Source organism: Apium graveolens, unplaced genomic scaffold, assembly GCF_009905375.1.
Source record: "Apium graveolens cultivar Ventura unplaced genomic scaffold, ASM990537v1 ctg5419, whole genome shotgun sequence".
NCBI classification, from domain to species: Eukaryota; Viridiplantae; Streptophyta; class Magnoliopsida; order Apiales; family Apiaceae; genus Apium; species Apium graveolens.
In genome coordinates, this window is record NW_027418969.1 from 42,261 (window position 1) to 63,390 (window position 21,130).

The following is a 21,130-nucleotide window of genomic DNA, read 5'->3' on the forward strand; positions in this document are numbered from 1 at the left end:
TGCCAGTGAGTGTAGGAAGTCAGATTTTAGTAAGAAAAGGTTTGAGTCCGTGGATTATAAGCAAAAATACTTTGATCTACTCAAGCAAAAGGAAAGGGCTTTTATTACACAAGAAAATGACTGGGCAGTAGAAGGTCTGGATGAAGATGAAGATGTCAGCTATGTCAATCTAGCCCTAATGGCCAAGTCTGATGACATAGAGACAAGTTCCTCAAGCAATCAAGTAATTACTACAAACCTTGCACATTTATCTAAAGCTGAGTGTAATGATGCCATTAATGACACGTCTACAGAGTTATATCATTTGTGTGTTACACTTAAGTCTCTTACTAAAGAAAATGCTAAAATCAAAGAAAACAATTTGTTTTTAAGTGAGAGGAAAAATGTGCTTGAGTCTCAGTTTATTGTTTTTGAGAAATTAAGAATTGAGTGTAAGATTGCCAAGGAGGAATTAACGGAATCCTTGAAAAAGGAAGAAATTTTGAGGAAGCAGCTCGAGCGTGAACAGGAGGTGATTAAAGCATGGAAAACATCCAAGGATGTCCATGCTCAAATCACCAAAGTTCAAGGAATTGAGTCTTTCTGTGATGAATCCTGGAAAAAGAACAAAGAGAAACTAGAACCTAATCTGGTAGATGGACTGCTAACAGATGTAGACTCGACGAATGATGAGGATCATCTGTCGGATAATAAAAAGTGTTATCCGTTGATAAATGAAAATTATCATCCGTCGGCTGTGAGCAAGCCCATCAGTAAAGCCAAAATAGTTAAGCTGAATGAGAAGTATGGGTCTGTTTCCAAGAACTTTGTTTCAGGAGAGTTGAGTGAAGTTAAGAAAGGGAAAAAGGCTAATGTTGGTCACATGACTGTCAAACAGTTAAATGACAGACTTGAAAAGATTGAGATAAAAACAGAGACTAAAAGGAAAAACAATAGGAATGGTAAAGTAGGGATTAACAAACACAATAACTACACACCTGATAAATATGCTCCCAGAAAAATCTGTGTCAAGTGTGGTAGTGTAAATCATCTTTCTGTTAATTGCAAATCTACCTTGCCTACTTCCATGTCTGTGCAGCCTCAATTTCCTAACATGAATGCCATGCCTCCCATGCCTGTTAATGCTATGTTTACACAGAACATGAATGCACAGTTTGCTAATATGCCATTTGCACCTAATCCTTATTATGCTGCATATAGTATGCCACAAATGCCATTTAGCATGCCTTACTGGAATAACATGTTTACACATAGCATGCCATTTCCTGTTAGTCATAATATGCATGATAATTCTGTTGCAATGAATGGTTTCAAAAGCCCAACTCAAATGACTAAGGATGTCTCTGAAATTCCTAAGCCAAATGAGATAAAGCCTAAGAAACAGAAAAAGAAAGCTAACAAGGCAGGACCCAAGGAAACTTGGGTACCAAAATCAACTTGATTTGATTTTGATGTGTGCAGGGAATCAGAAAGAATCTTTGGTACTTGGATAGTGGTTGTTCAAGATACATGACTGGTGATTCTACCCTGCTCACAGAGTTCAAGGAGAGAGCTGGCCCAAGTATTACTTTTGGAGATGATAGTAAGGGTTATACTGTGGGATATGGCTTGATTTCAAAGGACAATGTCATCATTGAGGAGGTTGCCTTAGTGGATGGTCTCAAACACAATCTGTTGAGTATCAGCCAGCTTTGTGACAAAGGCAATTCAGTAACCTTCAACTCAAAAGCTTGTGTTGTGACTAATAAGAGAAGCAACAAAGTGGTTCTCACAGGTGTGAGAAAAGGAAATGTGTACCTAGCTTATTTCAACTCATCCAGTGCAGAGTCTCTAACTTGTCATCTCAGTAAAGCAAGTCAGGATGAAAGTTGGCTATGGCACAAGAAACTATCCCACTTAAACTTCAAGACCATGAATGAGCTGGTAAAGAAAGAACTGGTTAGAGGCATTCCTCTAGTGGAGTTTTCAAAGGATGGATTGTGTGATGCCTGCCAAAAAGGGAAGTACATTAAAGCATCATTCAGGAAGAAACTTGATTTAACAATTGAAAAAACCTTTGCAATTGCTTCACATGGATTTGTTTGGACCAATCAATGTATTGTCAGTCTCAAAGAAAAGATTTTGCCTAGTAATTGTAGATGATTTCTCAAAGTTCTCTTGGACATATTTCCTAAAGTCTAAAGATGAGGCTACTGAAATCATCATCAATCACATAAGGCAAGTCAATAATCATCCTGATTTCAAGGTTAGAAGAATCAGGAGTGATAATGGAACTGAGTTCAAGAATTCTGTCATTAGAGCATTTTGTGAGGAAAATGGGATTCTGCATGAGTTTTCAGCTGCAAGGACTCCACAACAGAATGGAGTAGTGGAAAGGAAGAACAAATCACTTATTGAAGCTGCAAGGACAATGCTTGAAGAATCTAAACTGCCAACATATTTCTGGGCTGAAGCTATAAATACTGCATGCCACGCTCTGAATATTTCTCTGGTTAATAAAGCAAGATGCATGACTCCCTATCAATTGTTCAAGAACAAGAAGCCAACTCTAAACTTTCTTCATGTCTTTGGCTGCAAATGTTATATTCTGAGAAATCAAACTGATCAAAATGGGAAGTTTGATGCTAAATCAGATGAAAGAATTTTTGTTGGATATGTTGTTGGTAAAGCATATAGAGTCTACAATCTAAGAACCAACATCGTTGTGGAATCAATATATGTTGTGTTTGATGATAAAAAGATTGAAGGACTGAAAGATGGAGATTACCATGAGAGCCTCAAATTCGACAATATGGAGATGGTTAGTGATGACAGTGATGATGGAAGTGATCAAGAGAATGTATCTAAGGATAATGCAGATAAATCTACCACCAATGAAGCACAAAAATCAACATCTGTCGAGTTGCATAATGCTTCATCCATCGGAAGGCAATCTGCGTTATCCGTTGGAAGACAACCTGCTTCATCCGTCGGTACTCAAAATTCACCATCCGTCGGGTTATCAAAAGGAGCAGGAAGTCAAGACAGATCACCTATAGAAAGTTCCCCTTTCTCAAATCAAAGATCCACAAACTCAGGGGGAGTTTCAAATAGTCAAAACTCAATCACACATCAAGAAAACAATGAGGTTTCTTCATCTAGAGCTAATCTACCTCAATAAAGGAAATGGACAAAAGATCACCCCTTTGAGCTTATCATTGGTGATGTTTCTTCTAGAGTTCAATCAAGAAGAGCAACTCAAGAAGAATGTCTATACAGCAGCTTTCTTTCCAAGGAAGAACCAAAGAAGGTAGAAGAAGCTTTATTGGATCCTAATTGGATATTAGCTATGCAGGAGGAGCTAAACCAATTTGAAAGGAATAATGTTGGATTTTAAACGCAGCGGGGCATGGCAAAACACTTTTACGCATATAAAATCCAAATAAAAGCATATAAATCGTGGTAAAAACGAGGGATCAAATCTAACCTTTTAAAATAATTCGGAGACAACGATCAGAGATCCTTAGCAGTTGCTCCTCAAGTGTGAAGCACTCCACCGGTATCCACCAAGAAAACGATGTTAAGGAGGAGGAAGGAGGTGGAGAGAATTGGGTTTTCCAAACTTTTTGGGTTTTCTGGTTGGTTAGAATAAAATTAGGGTCTATAATAGTGTATTTATAGGCAAAATTTTCAGCTGAAATTTTCCCATAAATATTATTATTATTATCCCATTTATTATTCTCATTAATAATTAAAACACCTTTTAATTATTAATTCTTTTTCTAAACACTTTAGAAATAATTCTCTCTCTTGATTTAATTTCCAAAAATTAAATCCTTAATTAATAATATTAAGAACTTTTCTTAATTAATTTATAATCAATTAAATCTCATTTAATCAATTATTAAATTTTCCAATTAATTATTTATTTCACAAATAAATAATTATTAGCCATTATTAATTAATTCCTCCACCATAAAATCATTCTCTTTTTATGGTGTGACCCTGTAGGTTCAATATTAAGCCGGTAGTAGAAATAAATAATAATAAAACTATTTTATCATTATTTATATAAATTCTCTAATTTATTAAATATGATTAATTAATTAATCATATTTATTCTACATCGTGAGGGATACTTCTCAGCATATCGCGACTATCCGGATAATATGAATTCACTGCTTAGAATACCAAGAACCTATTCAGTGAATAGTTACCGTACAATAAACTCCTTCTACCCTACAATGTCCCGATTAAATACAAGGCATGGATCTCGTGTCAAGCCTATCTAATTCAATCACTTGCTTACCATTTACTATGCTTAGTTCTATGCAAATTAGAAACTCCTTTCTAATTTCATTCACTCTGGCCAGAGATTTCTGAACTAGCATAAGTGGATCAGCCTTGAACATTCGCTTCCTACACTGGAAGGGGTAGATCTTTTATTGATCATACACTATCTTCGTGTACAAATTCCTATACCCAGAAGATCCCTAATAATTGTCCCTGGAGACTAAGAACTAAACCAAAGCATAGTTCAGTGTACAGAAGATGACTATGATGACCTCAAGTCTAAGGATACTTGTACAACTATCACTATGTGAACAACTGCTGACACGTGAGTGAACTCCATCAGTTGTTCAGTTGTGCGAGTCATGTTCAGTGTACTTATTCTATAATAAGCACCTATATACTAGCTATAGTGTCACCACACAAATGTCTATGAGAACAGACATCCTTCATAATGAAGCAAGCATAGTATGTACCGATCTTTGTGGATTATTAATTACCAGTTAGTAATCCTATGACCAGGAACTATTTAAGTTTAGAGTTATCATCTTTTTAGGTCTCACTATTATGATCTCATCATAATCCATAAAAAGCTTTACTCTAAACTATGGTATATCTTATTTAAACACTTAAATAGATAAAGCCCGTAATAAAAAAAAACAAGTCTTTATTAATATCAATGAAATCAAAACAGATTACATAAAAGTTATTCCTAAATCCTTATACATGATTGGACTTAGGACATATTCCTTTCAAATAATGTGTGGAAGCTGGTACCCAAGCCTAAAGGAAATAATCCAATAGACACCAAGTGGGTATTCAGAAAGAAGATGGATGAAAATGGCATAGTTGTCAGGAATAAAGCTAGATTGGTTGCCAAGGCTACTGTCAACAAGAAGGAATAGATTTTGATGAAACATTTGCTCCTGTTGCAAGACTTGAAGCCATCAGAATCTTCTTAGCCTATGCAGCCCATGCCAATTTCAAGGTCTATCAACTGGATGTCAAAAGTGCCTTTCTGAATGGAGATTTGGAGGAAGAAGTTTATGTCAGTCAACCTCCTGGTTTTGAAGATCCAAATTTTCCAGAATATGTCTATTATCTTTTGAAAGCACTTTATGGACTGAAGCAAGCACCTAGAGCCTGGTATGACACTTTATCAAAGTTCCTTTTGGAAAATCACTTCACAAGAGGTATTGTAGATAAAACTCTATTTTTCAGAAATGTTGATGGCTCTAGTATACTTGTTCAAATTTATGTAGATGATATTAATTTTGGCTCTACAGATGAGAAACTTTGCAAAAAGTTTGCCAAATTGATGCAAAGTAAGTATGAAATGAGTATGATGGGAGAACTAACTTACTTTCTTGGTTTACAAGTTAAGCAAGTTAGTGATGGAATATTCATTAGTCAAACTAAATATATTTTTGATCTTTTAAAGAAGTCTGATCTAATGGATTGCACATCTATAAAAACTCCCATGGTCACTGCAACTAAGCTTGAATTAAACACTACTGAAAAGTCTGTGGATATTTCAAGTTATAGATGCATGGTTGGCTCACTTATGTACTTAACAGCTAGTAGGCCAGATATAATGTTTGCTAGATGTTTATGTGCTAGATTTCAGGCTGATCCTAGAGAATCTCACTTAATAGCTATTAAGAGAATTTTCAGATATCTCAAGGGAACACCAAACCTTGGCATTTGGTACCCTAGAGATTCTGGTTTTGATCTTATCAGTTATTCAGATGCAGATTATGCAGGTTGTAGAATTGATAGAAAGAGTACAACATGAACCTGTCAATTTCTAGGAAACAAGCTTGTGTCCTGGTTCAGTAAAAAGCAAAATTCAGTTTCTACTTCTATAGCTGAAGCTGAATATATTGCTGTTGGCAGTTGCTGTGCACAGATTTTATGGATGAGAAATCAATTGCTGGACTATGGTTTACAAGTTGAGAGGATTCCTATTTTCTGTGATAACACAAGTGCAATTGCCATCACTGAAAATCCAGTACAACATTCAAGGACAAAGCACATAGATATCAAGTACCATTTCATAAGGGAACATGTAATGAATGGTACTGTGGAGCTACATTTTGTTCCAAGTGAGAAGCAGCTTGCAGATATCTTTACCAAGCCACTGGATGAATCCACCTTTTCAAGGTTGGTAAGTGAGTTAGGTATGCTTAATTACTCTTAAATCTATCTAAGTTAATTTGCAAGTTGAAATGCAGCCAGAAATTTAATTGATTTTTCAGTCTTGGATGAAATTTGGCTAAGTCAAAATTTACATATCGACGGAAGACCTTTATCCATTGAGTTTGGTCATCCGTCGAAATACAATTTGCTAATAAAAATCAATTACTTTTATGGAATACTTCATGTCTCGACGGATAACAGTTTATCCTCATCCGTCGAATTGTCTTAATCTCAGCCGTTAATTCCCTGTACATTATCCATCGAGTATACTTGCAGTTTGTAGGCATTACACGACGGATAATGGGTGGAATTTTTACAGTTTATTTTTAAACGGCTATTTTAGGCAAGTACTGTTGGTTACTTGTTTTACTTTATTATTTTATCAGTTATTTTTGATATACTATAAAAGCTCATTTCATTGCAATCGTTTTTTCTTTTATCATTCTCAAATTCAACTGCTCTAATTTCATTCTCTCTCAAGCACTTACTCTCCTTCTCTTCAAGCTCTTATTCTCTAACAAGGGCACCTGTTATAAAGATTATGTCTCAAACTGGGTTCATTTATGAGAAAAATAATTTTACTGCATTAGTGAACAAGGGTATTCAGCAATCGGATGACTATCACAAGATGATGGACTTTGTGAAGGATTGCAAGCTCAATTATGCCATGCTGGAATCACCCACAATCTTCTGTGAAGTTGTTGAAGAAATGTGGACCACTGCTACCTACAACTCTACTGATAAGACCATCACTCTAACCATTAAAGGTAAATAATTCTGTATAAATAGTGATGTGATAAAGGCATATTTCAAAATTCCTGATAACAATGTGACTTCACCACACAATGATACTGATATTATCAATATGCTTAATTCCATGCACTATGCACTTCCTACTTCTAAACTGAGTGATATTAGGAGAATGGGTCTTAGGAAGGAGTGAAGTTTCTTGTGTGATGTAGTTACAAAGGTTTTCTCAGGAAAGATCAGTAATTTTAATTCAGTGAATATTTCCATGCTTAACATGCTATACATGCTAGTTACAGATAAATTTTATAATTTCAGTGACCTTGTCTTGTTTGAGTTAGATTTTAAATTAGGAGAGTTAAATAAAAGAGGCAAAAATGTGCATTATGCTAGATTTCTTATGTTATTGGCTAACCACCTCTGTGAAGAGATTGTGCTTGAGAACCCAAACAACAAACTAGATTGTTGGGTTCAAGAGAGAAGGTTCATTGCAGATTTGAACAGGGCCAATCATCACAAGGATGTGCCAATGTTCTACTTTCCTGTAATGCAAGCACCTCAGGTAAGTGAGGTAAGTTCATCTATCCCTACAACTATTCCAACCTCCACAATTTCTTTGAGTTCAAAAGTAGCTATGGAAACTGTGTCAATGACTAAACAGTTGCCTACCAAAGCTGCCAAACCTACTATTATTTCAAAATCAAAATCAAAGAAAGCTCCCTCTGGTATCTCCCAAAAGATGCCAGTTGAAAAATCCACCAAAGCCAAAGAGGGGAGTGTGAAGGAGGATAGGTTAGGTGAGGGAAGGGGTAAACATAAAAGAAACCCCAAGAATAAGGTTGGAGAGTTGAGTGAATCCTAGCCTAGCCACACTGCAGTTTCCCAACAAACTGTAGTGCTTAAAAAGGACAAAAGCTCATTTTTAGTTGCATGCTCCCAAAAGGATGTAGCTATTGAACAAAGCTCTCAACCAAGAGCATAGGCCAAGAGGGTTAGGGACTCAAGCTCACCCTAAACTTATGCCAGAAAGAAGAAATCAAAAACCTCTGGGGATGCACAAGGTACACACACAGTGCAAACTGGTGCTAAAGACACAGTCACTGCACCTTCACAAATTCAGCTTGATGTGACTCCAATAAATGTAAAGTCACAGCCAAAATCTCTAGTTATAGAAGCACCTCAAACACCATACTCACCAACAAATTCTCTGGATGTGGATATGATAAACACATCAATTCCTGATTCCCCTTCTTTAACTCTGTTGGGAAAGCCAAAATCTAGTGCAAGTGAGCATCATCTTTTAGATAATTTGTTGGCTCACTTGCCAATTCTTTCAGGACCTGTTGTGTCATCTGTGCCTAAAATATCTTCAATCAGCACAAAGTCAACAATAGTTTCTATTCCCACCTCATTCATTTCTACTTTCTCGACGGATATTGCTCATCCGTCGAGTAGTGATTGTATCCCGACGGATAAGCCTAATAGCAGTTATCCGTCGGATAGCAAAACCACTCACTCGATGGATATCACTCATCCGTCGAGTATCTCTGCACAATTTCAACCTTCAATTATTTCAAGTGCAGAAGATTTAGTGGTTGTACAGTCACTCTTTGGATTGAGAGAGCAGAGTGTTTTGAGTGAGAGGCCGGGTTGCTCCCAGGCAAAAGGAGAGGAAATGAGTGAAAATCTGCAATCCATTTCTTCAGGATTGGCAAAAGGGAGTGAGAGGAGTCCCACCTTAGTAGGTGAAGGTGAGGGTGTGAGGGTGGGGTTCCAGGGTGAGACCCTGATGCAACAAAAGAGAGAACATGAGAGAAAAGCAGGTACAGAGGATATAAAGGTGGATCCAGCCATTGCTCATGAGTCAATGATTGTGGATGGTGCTGAAAAGGAAAGACAATTTCAACAACATTAAAAAGCTGTAATTGAAAACATTTCCTTGGACGCTGACACTTTTACTCATCCTGTGTCAGCCTATCAACTATTGGCTACTCAGGGCAATGAGGAGGCAGAGAAGACTTTAAATCTAGTACACACTTCAGAATCTCTACAAAGGGATAATGCTGTTGTTAATTTGATGCCTTGTACAGCTGGTGAGCTATCTGAAGAATTTGGAGTAAATTCTAATGATGATGACTCTGTTTCATTTGATGGAAGCATGAACTTAGGGGGAGATGAAGGCCCAAGTTTTATTCCAGATTTACCTGAATGGGCATTGACAAAGGAGTCTACACCAGGACAATTCAATGTATCCTTAGTCAAATAGATCATGTCTATCCAAAAGGCCATTCAGAACACCTCAAATGCTGGTACCAAGGCTATTCTTCAAGCCCACCTAGATTCTCTACATCTCATGAAGCTACAACAATTAAGACAAAATATGAGTGTGGATGAACTCAAGAAGGATATAACTGACTTGATGTCCTACAATTCTGAGAAGCTGGATTCAATCATGCCCTATGGTACCATGCAGGACCTGTTACTGAGACTGAGAAGATAATCAGATGCTGAAAAGAAGCTGGCCAAATTGGAGGACAGACTTTAAGTTATTAAAAACTCTATGGTCACCATTCTTCAAAATCAACAGTCTCAGACCAGTCTTCTAATGCAACTGGCTAAAGCACAAGGCTTGAGCCCTCAACTTGATGATAACAAAAAGGGGAAGAAAGGACCAAGTGAGGGGGAGAAACTTCAGATACAAATCAGTAAAGTAATTGTGCCTTCAATTACTATCTCAAAGCCACCAGTCACAGATGGTATAGATCTGATTCAAGCAGCAGCAGCCAACTTGAAAGTTACTGATAAAGAAAAGTTGAGTTTGGTCAACTGCGAGAAGATTGATGAAGAGATACATAAAAAGTTTGAACTTGTCAAGGAGCCAGTTAAGTCAGCCATCCATCACTCTCAAGTCAAGCAAATTAGTGTGAATGAGATGAGCATGAACTATTTAGAAAGAGGACAATCCTCTTGCATCAAGTCTCCAAAGGCTGATATAATTCTTAAACCAAGGGAAAACTACTCAAAATCATCCTTGAAGAACCCCTTGGACACTGTGTATGAGACACCCAAGCCTGATAAAAAGAAGCTTCTGTCAAGATCAATTGTCTTCTATAAAGAGCCAGCTGATTTAGTTTCTAAAAGGAAGATTGCTAAGATTTTCAGAAATGGGAAAGAAATTTGTGTGGTGGCTGGACACCCTCAATTTGCCCAAGCAAAGAGAGAAAAAAAAGCTAGATTGAAGCAGGAAAAGAAGCAGGCTGCTCTTGATGCTAAAAAGGCTAAACGAAAGAGAGAGAGTAGATTGCTATCTTGGCCAAGCTACATGCTGTAAATTCATCAAAACAAATTCCCTCTCAACCATCTGAAGCAACTGAATCAAGGAAGCAAGTTGAAGAACAGAAGAAATCTCCAAGAAAGAAGCAATTGGCTAAAAGAACTAAAAGGAAATTGGATATTATTGACAAGGAATTGGAAGATCAATTTCCTAAGGAATCCACACCAGCTAAAACTCACGCATCAAAGCCCTCTGTGGTATTTGAAGACATAAGGGTGGTGGATCCCTACAGGAATATTCATGGTGAACCAATTATGCCCAAGGATGAGCCAATAGAATGGGAGAACATACTAATTCTAGACATTAATCTACCAATCCTTAGCAAGCCAAAAAGGACAAAGTCAAGAGCAGTCAAGAAAGTGAAGCTGTCACCTCTAAAATCCAAGTCTGTATTTAAAGCTCAGCCCAAAGTCAATAAGGGAGACCATTTGTACTTGTGTGACATCAAAGAATTTTCTGATCTAAATCTCTATCTGGATGAACTAGATGAAGTAAGAGGTATTGATGTATACAGGAACCTACCTGAAAGGTTAGTGTTCAAGTACAAAGGAGGAAAGGAGATTCAGTGGCCATTTCACAAGATTCTTCAAGAGAGCCAAGCTATACTGATTAAAGTTTATTCATCCTTCAAGAAGAACTTTGGGTTCAACATCACTGCAAGAAGACTAGTATTGAAGAAGATTGAAGAACTAAGGAGTGTTAGAGCTAAAGATGCACTCCCAAAGACTCTAATCATCCCATACACAGGGAGAAAAGTGCATCTGAGGCCCTACTGGCAGATGGAGTTCATAGATGACAAATGGGTGAGAATATTCTTCAGATTAGAAGACCAATTGAGCATCTCCAGCAATGAGACTCTCTTGGAAATGCAAGGAAAGCTAAATCTCTCAGAATCTGATGAACTGGAATTCCACAGGCAGCTCCAAAATCAGATTGATGAAAATAACAGAAAGCTTGGAAGAAGATCCAGACCTTCAAGAAACTAGAAAAATCTGCTCAGGCTAGAGGAGCATCTTGAAAATGACTGTGAGCTAAACTTTGTACATTTTGATTAATTGAACCACTTTTCAGTATTATCTACTTTTCTTTAAAGCTATATGTTTAGGGTGTTTTTTTATCATCAAGTATCTCTTAATTTATGGCTATAATTCCAGTAGACATAAATTGGGGGAGATTGTTGTGCATATGTTGTGTACTTGATGATACATAAACAAAACACCTAAGTAGATTTTACTTAGTGAAATAATGTAGCACTCGACGGATAAGAATTACAGTCCCGATGGATAACTCATTATAGTCCCGACGGATGATGACTTATTATCCATCGAGTGAGTAGCTTATGTAATAATGAGTCTGTAGCACATTTTTGCATACACCTTTGTATAGATTCTGTAGTAGCATTTAAGTCATGATTGACTTTAACTAGATATGCAGAATAGGTTGATTGATTGTACATAAATGATGTCTTGTAATTCTGCATAAATGAAATGGAGTCAAGTGCCAAAATAGCTACCGACGGATGATTGACAAAGCCATCGACGGATGATCAAATGGCTATCAACGGATGTTCAATATAGCAGTCAACGTATGATCAATAAAGCCATCAACGGATGATCATAAACTCGACGGATGATCATGTACTCAACGGATAAAGAATTCAAATATCAGTTGACAGTGACAACATAGTCACATGCGTCGAAGTGTATGTAAATGAAATGAGGAAGCCTATTAACTGGGTAATAGAGAACAAAGTAGCAAAGTATTAGACCCGATAGTTTTTATAATGATCCTGTCTTTTGACTTTGTAATCTTGGTAATATATAAACCAAGAAGTAGCAAATAGAAACTAAGATCTGAGATACAAAAAGTGAGAAACATTTGTAAGCAGAATTATTAGCATTTCTCTGTAATCTCAGTAGTTCATATTTGTAAGCAGCTGTGAGCATTCCTGCACACAGAGTTCTCTCGATATATTATATATATCTCTGGTGGAATCATTCAAATCCACCAGAAAGTTTTTAAAGACTCTTGTTTTTAATTACTTGTGTTTTGATCCACTTAAGTTTTTTTATTCCGTATTGTGCTAATGAATACACTTATATTTATATTCGAGTTTGAACATTTTATTTTCAAGAAAAAGTTTCAAGAATTCCACTCAACCCCCTTCTGTAATTCTTGTCATATTGTTAAGGGACTAACACTATGTAGTGCATGAGAAAATGAGATTCGGAATTGATATTACGACTATATGTACCAAATAAGTGTATGTAAACGCTATTAGTTTTCGAAGAAAACGAACTTTGAAAAATGACCGTATTTACGACTTATCGAGGATTACGGGAATCATAATATAATTACGAGATTAAAATCCTACGGATTTATATTCAAGTAGGATAAATAAAATTATAAGGAATAAATATGAAAGGAATTACATTGCGAACCACTTACAATAAGTATTACGGAGAACGTTAAGTAACCGAGCGAACGCGTAAATGATTAAATAAACATAACGCACTAACTAAACCATGGTAAGGAAGTAACCATGGTTACTTCATCAAATAGTGAGCTGACCATAGGATGACCAAGCTAGCTAGCAAATAGTGTGCTAAGAAGCTAACCTTGTAGTTAGCTTGTAAGCTAGCAAGCTACAAAAATATGTCCATGGATTTGGCAACAAGGAATAAACCTAGAATGCTATCCTAGGAAGAATAAAATCAAGTGGCAAAGATATCAAGTCACCTTCCAAGAAGCAACCTATCCAAGCATCCAAGAGAAGCAAGCAAGTAGTATAAATACCCCCCCATCCCCATTTTTGTTCCATTCGGCCCCAAGGAAGAAAAAGGGAGAATTGGAATTCAAAAATCCAAGTTCAAGCTCTTGTAAAATCACCCAATTAATTCCCAAGACTCCTAGCAACTAAACTAAGGTAATAAAATTCTTTCATCTATTTTTATCAAGGTTTGATGGGTGGAATAAACTCAAGAAACTCACTAGTGAATAGTGTGAATAGTAACCTCTCTTTGGTTTCTTGATTTCAATGGTGGTTTTAGGTTCTAAAAATCATAACAAGCACTTCCAAGCCTCCACCATCCTCAAGAACACATCTCAAGCTTTCAAGAATGGTAAAAATCTTTGGCCCAACTTTATTTAAGGTTCATTTTTAAGATCCATTTAGTATGAGGTAGTAAACCTAGCTTACTAAGTGTTATTGATGAAATCTTGATGATTAAGTTAAGTAGATTTAAGGTTGGTTGTTGTTGCCTCAAGAACATGATGTTCTTGAGAGGAGTTTGTGTGTTGATGATGATATGATTATTTTTGGAGGTTGTGTTGATAGTTAGGGCGTAAACGAAACCCCGATCGTAAACGTAAATTCGTTAAAACCAACAAACCGTAACTTTAAGTTTCTGCAGAAAGTCCCGAAGTTTTAAAATGTAGATTATTGAAAAATAACCTTTTTTTAGGATAGAAAATTTTATAAGGATTGTTTAGGCGCTTGAATCGCTTGATTCCGATTTACGGATCAAAAGTTATGGTCGTTTTAGTAAAAGTGATTTACGCGATAAAAACTGCTACGAATTACGAACTTTGAAAATATAAAGGATAGACTTAAAAGTGTTCATAAATCATGAAATGTTTACAGAGAGTAACATACTGAGTTTCCTAACTGTCATAAAAATTTCAAGTATAAATAATGATTTATCAATTTTATAAAAATGTCGGAGCCGAGACCGCGCGAGTAGAAACTATAAGAATCCTTAAGCGGAGCCGACGACGATAATGAGAATGAACCCAAGGTACTTAGGAAAATGAAGTAACCATAATGTGATTATGACTTAAAAGAAATGTTAAGGGTAGTATGAGTTGAGAGGGTGCATAATGAGTAGCGCATGAGTGCGAGTTACCGTAAAATTAGAACGGAACCTAACGAAATGAAATTTATTTATGGTTATAGATTTCCGAGCGGAACCTAGAGCATCCTCCACCTCGAGATACCCAGGCAAGTTTACAAACCCAACTCCATTTTTATTGTTGTGTTGTGAAAGGATTGTTTTACTATCATCGCATAATTACCATGTTTGCCATGATACGTAGTTGTTGAATTTTCGCATAATATAGCGATGTTGTACGATAAGTATATATATCGTGAAATGTTATTTCGCTTTAGGCGTGACATATTATATAAGACCGAGGATCGGTCGGGATTTAAGATAAAACCCAAAAATCATTCCGGAGATATTATATGTCGGGTATAAGTCCATAATAGTTCGTTTTAAAGGGACTCATCGTCCATTTACGAAACATTAGAACACCTCGAACTTTTATTAAAATGATTTTCCAACGATCATATTCCCTCAACTACATTTTATTGTTCGGACAATAAATATTATATACGTATTCCTTTATTATAGGAGTAGTATACTTCAACGTTTACTTATTCAAACCCGATTAATCGTTATAGATTATTAATTATGTAGACACAAACTAGTTGAGGAATATTATTTAAATAAATATTTTAGAGAGTAAACTCATTCGAGGTATGATTAATATCAATTATCATTTAATTAACTATAGACTATTATTTAATTAATTACTATTTATTAAAGGATTATTATTGATTTAAAAATCATAGATCCTGATATAAAACATACTTTCTGATTTAGAAGTATCATTCGAATAATTTCAGATCGTCGGTAGATATTATCCCGACTTATTAATATTTTGAATAAAGTTTCAAGGAGAAACTTTTCCCCCTTATTGATTATCTGTTGACAACGGTCAACTCACATCTTTAGTACTTCCTCCGAAACTTTCGGAAGTACATATATATATATATATATATACTGTAAAGCTATGCCTATCAACAAGCAAAATGCTTGGAGGAGCTTCGACGTGGTTCGAGTTCTCAAGACATGATAGGATTTCCTAAAGGACAAGGGAGGGGTAGAATCCAAGTACTTCGTGTATTGGATAGGCTACTGGTACCGTAGGAGACGGTACAATATGTACCTATGGACCTGCGAAGTGTGTGTATACCCGAAATGAGGACACATAGCCCGTATGCGGCCAGGGTGATACTACTAGTAGAAAAGGTTACTATTTCCGTAGTACGACTGATCATCGTATGCGGTGGCTCCAGTGAATGTCCAAATTCTTCCAATTGGAATTGAGATACAATACCGTAACCTAAGCCTAGGTGCTGGGATTACTATTAAGGTATTCGCAGGGTATAAAAACCCCCTTAAAGAATTGTTTTCGTAAGAAGGTGTGTAACACCAAGGAAAACTATTTTCGAATAAAACATATATATAATATATGATGATTTCATACAGTCATTTCCATACTGTACATTATTATGCTGAGCATTATAGCTCACACTTGTTTTCTTAAATTGACACGACACAACAGTGAATCAAGATACCTGCCATGAGAACCACAGCCAGGAAACAGGTAGGAAATGGCCAGTTGTTCCGTAGATTGTTTAGTGATGTACCTCAGGTAGTTAGAATAAGATGGATTAGTTTTCAGTTGTTTATAGTTCGGCTTATTTATAAGTATGGCTTATGTAAGATAAGAAGCAAGAAACATATATTTGGCCGGCGGACTAACCTTACCTAAAGGTCACTCCCCGGTAAGACTAATTATATTTGGGTTGTAATAAAAATTACTCTAGTGATGATGGTTCGTTTCCAAGACAATAACCTGTAAGTGTGTGTGTGATTAGTGTGGGGTCGTGAAGCGTGAGTATTTACATATTGTAGTGTGAGTTGAGTGAGTTTAGATGGCGTGGCTTCCGAGACTCTTGACCCCGGGTTTTGGGGCGCCACATATATAAATAATCACTTGAACATAATTTAATGATCATCTGTAGACTAATTCATTTTATGCACTTTAATATTGTAGATATCAAATGACAAATAACACAAATAACTTTTCTATGTAATAGTCCTTGAGAAGGACAAGCTGACATGAAATAATTTCCTCAACTAACATGGGAACTTGAGGATTGTCCTTAGGTTCAAGGATGTCACTCAAACCCCTCCCTTATTTCTTCTAGTTGAGAATGGAACATGTGCTAAACAAAATGCTTATTAGAAGCAAATTGATTATACAACTGATGTTTCATGTCTCATGTTTGTAATTATGAGTGTTGAGATTTAGAAGCAATAAGAGCGTAGTGATGCTTATGATGTGATTGAGCACCTTCAAAGGATGTTTGAAGGATATGTTCGTCAGAAAGATTTGACAATAATAAGGCACCATACTTTTGCATTAATGGGAGAATGATATCCGGTTGGAACACATGTTCTAAAGATGATAGGTATACGCACCTTGATCTTTTGGGTTTCAAGAATGGTCTAAAGACTCAGCTTGATTTGATCAAATAATTTTTGAATAAATTCTATTTTCAGTTTATTAAGAATAAAAGGAATGAGATAGATTTACTCACTGAGTTGTACGACATGTTTAGAACTGCTGAAAATAACACGGTAAAGGAATGAACTACGTCCATATTGATGGTGTACACATGGAATGTAAATGGGAAAGAAAAGTGGACATGCGAGGTTAATATTAAACTTTATTCAGTGCCAAACCAAAGTCCAATCCCAAGGGGGCTTTTTAAGCCTATTAGTGGTGTTGCTAAAGAAGACAATTATCAATTCTATGGTAATAACCGAATGATTAGAAGTTAAATTGTCAAACTTATTTAGAAGATCTAAAGAAGAAGACCAACAATGGTCAAGATTCATGTATCCGGTTAGAATTTAAGCAAAAGTTGTTGTTGTAGTTGGAGGAACTCGTTGCCTAATTTTGCTTATAAGGCGAAGTTGAGAACTTGGTAAATTGTTATTATGTGCCTTCTTTTAGCGGAAACATATATCAATTTTTTATCCGGACAAGAAAAGTATTTCATTTTAATAAATAAATAACAGTTTTTTTATTCTATTTCAATGACAAGACTTTTAATGTTGCACAATTAGTTAACAATTTATATGTTCTACGATGACTCAAATCAAACATTACCTCTAACATTGTCATTTAGACCATATTAATGAGAAACATATTTCTTAGTTACATACAGACGGATACTTGGATAAGTTTGATTTTACTCATACAAAAGATGCGAACTTTATCTCATTGGCAAAATAACTAAAGCTTCTTTTACCCGATCAGGTTAAAGGGCCACTGAACGATTAGGACTTATACATAATGATGTATGTGGTTAAATACGTATGATGGCAATGGGTGGCTTATACTACTTCATAATATGTACTGATGATTTCAGTAGATATGGATATATGGTTCTTATGAATAAAAAATTCGATTCTTTTGAAATATTTAAAGAATATAGGGCCGAAGTAGAAAAGCAAACCGGGGAAAGTATAAAAGTTTTACATTCAAATCGTAGAGGAGAATACTTAAGCCTCAAATTCAAGAGTTTCTTGAAGGAGTGTGATATTTTATCACAACTTACTCCTTCTGGAACACCTCAATGGAATAGAGATTCTGAGAGGAGAAATCATACCTTGTTTTATATAGTGCGATCGATGATGAGTCAAGCGGAACTTTTAATCAGTTTCTGGGGTTATGCTCTGGAAACGGCTGCATATACACTTAACCGAGTTTTCAAGGAAAGTGGTTCAAAAGGCTCCAAATGAGATATGGACTGAGAAACGTCATAGGATGTCATTTATGAAAATTTGGGGAGGTGAAGCGGTTGTGAAACGTTTAGTCTCTGACAAGCTTGGACCAAAATTAGATGGATGCTATTTTGTGGGATATCCAAGTGAGACTAAAGAATATATTTTTTATAATCCTTCCAAGAACAAAGTGTTTGTTGCTCGGACCACTTTATTTCTTGAGGGAGAACTACTTTCTAAGAAAATCAGTGGGAGGATAATTCATCTCGATGAAGATCGAAAACCACATGATAACATTAAACCAGATTTGGAACGAGATCAGGATGTACATTAAAGTATTGAAAGTAATCATGTTCAAGATACACAGGTTGTTCGTAGATCTAGTAGGATTCACTGTGAGTCTAAGAGATATTATGAATTTCTCTTGACTCAAGATAGTGATGTGATGCTTACGAATAATGATGAACCTCTCACCTACCAAGATGCTATGAACAGTCTAGACACCGAGAGATGGCTGGAGGCCATGAAATCTGAAATGGAATCCATGTATCAAAATAAAGTATTAACTTTAGTTGATCCACTTAAAGGGGTAAAATCTATAGGGTGCAAGTGGGTTTTCAAGAAGAAAACTGACATGGATGGTAAAGTACAGACCTATAAGGAGCGACTAGTGGCAAAAGGTTTCAAAAAAATTCATGGTATAGACTATAATGAGACTTTTTCAACAGTTGCTATGATCAAGTCCATCAGGATTTTGCTAGCAATAACTGCTTACTTTGACTTTTAGATTTGGCAAATAGATGTCAAAATTGCTTTCTTATATGGGATCCTAGAAGAGGATGTATATATGATACAACCTGAGGGTTTTGTCGATCTAAAGTTTTGTAAGATGCTCTATAAGTTTCTTTTATCAATTTATAGATTGAAGCAAGCCTCAAGGATATGGAATATTTGTTTTGATGAAAAAGTCAAAAGAGTTTGGCTTTATTCAATATATAGATAAACCGTGTATTTAAATGAAGGTTAGTGGGAGCCATGTGATATTCCTATTATTATTATGTTTAGATGACATATTGTTAGTCCCAAAGTATCGTAGAAGGGGGGGGTTGAATACGATACCTACAATCTTTTTCGATTCATTTCAAGTTCTTTGTTAAAAGTATGGATTCAAAATAACACAAAACAATTCGAGGAATATTTCGTTTTATTAATATAAACCTTGAGGTTGCTACAATCTAATCAAAGTATTGATTAGCTACAATAAATTCGGCATCATAACAGTATGTTTACAAGAGTAATAAATGTGAAGCTTTAATGGAGCTCTCGTAAGCTTTCTGTGTTTGATGAAGAAGATAACTAACTGAATGAATACATTCAATTACTGCTTTGTAGTCTTTCAAATTTAATGGACATGTGGCCTATTTTTGTCCACACATTTCATTAAACTTTGCTGCATTTGAAATCAATGAACAATTATATGGCAACTGGGCTCTGTGGTGACCAGTATCCCCTATGCATTTCTCTGTGGAGACTAAGCTCTATGGTGATAGAGTTTCCTTATGCCTTTCTCTGTGGTGACTAAACTCTATGGCGACAGAGTTCCCTTGTGCCTTTCACTGAGGCGACTAAACTCTATGGCGACAGAGTTCTATGGTGACTGATAGACACCTAGTGTATTTCTGTGGTGACTAAGACTCCTATGGCGACCAGATAGACACTTAGTCTATTTCTGTGGTGACTAGGACTCCTATGGCGACCTGTTGATAGGGCTGTCATGACTTAGAGTAGTTTTGCTCTTGTCAAACCATTCTTCAATATATTAATCAGTTCCTTCTGTAATTGAATCAAAATACTTTCTTAAATACTAATGTTTGGTGCACTGGTCTGGTTCACAAACAGCTAGCATTGGGAGGATCCTAATTCAATTTGTCTTGTGTTTCTTAGTTGATACAGATTGGTGTTTATTCATTGCTTCTTTCACTGAATTCTTGATCCGTAACACTTGAAATCAATACCTGTAACTGATGCTTAAAGTCCCTTGATGTCTTATTCTTCATGGCTGCTTGAACATGACAATGAACTTCTTCCCATGATCTGTTGGAGAACTCAAGGAGTCAATCACATCATTTGGTTCTTTGTGTTTATCCTGTCTTCATCTGTAGGGTTCCTGTGCTTCATAGTTTAATATTGTTTATCTATTTCTGTTTTCATGTTGAGTTAGAAATCCTCGATTACATGTTAAATTACATTATGCTTTACACATATAACAAATAGGGAATGACATAACTTCTCTACAGGCTGTTAAGACTTGGTCGAAAAATAGTTTCTCGATAAAAGACTTAGGCGATGCTACCTATATATTAGGGATCAAGATCTATAGAGATAGATTGGAGAGATTAATTGATTTAGTCAGAGTATATGCATTGTTAAAGTATTACATCATTTTAGGATGTAGGAGACAAAAACTGGATATGTTTCGATGTCTCATGGGATACTGATCGCAGTAGATAATTTTCCCCTAAATCATTAGATGATGTTATGACCGGTATTTCTAAATCTTATATATAGAATTGTGTGTTTATAATTAAGGTTTAAATTGTGTGGAATTATAAATGTGGATGATCTATATGTTGAGTGCCTATAAATTAAGTGTTTTATGTATTAGTTTATATAAAAAAATTTGGAAGAAAAATCTTATCATTTAGTATTTTTAAATGATAATCAAAAGTACACTGTTTTATATGAAAAATCGATTTTAAAAATCTTTTAACAATAAATTTTTAAATTTTATATCATTAAATTTCTAAAATTATAAGCTATTTTATGGCATATATTTTGTGTTTTATGGAGGTGCATTTATATTTATAGTAATTGTTTTGTATAAATTAGTTGATTTTTAATTTGCAAATTACTTAGTTGCCCATGGATGCATTTTTCT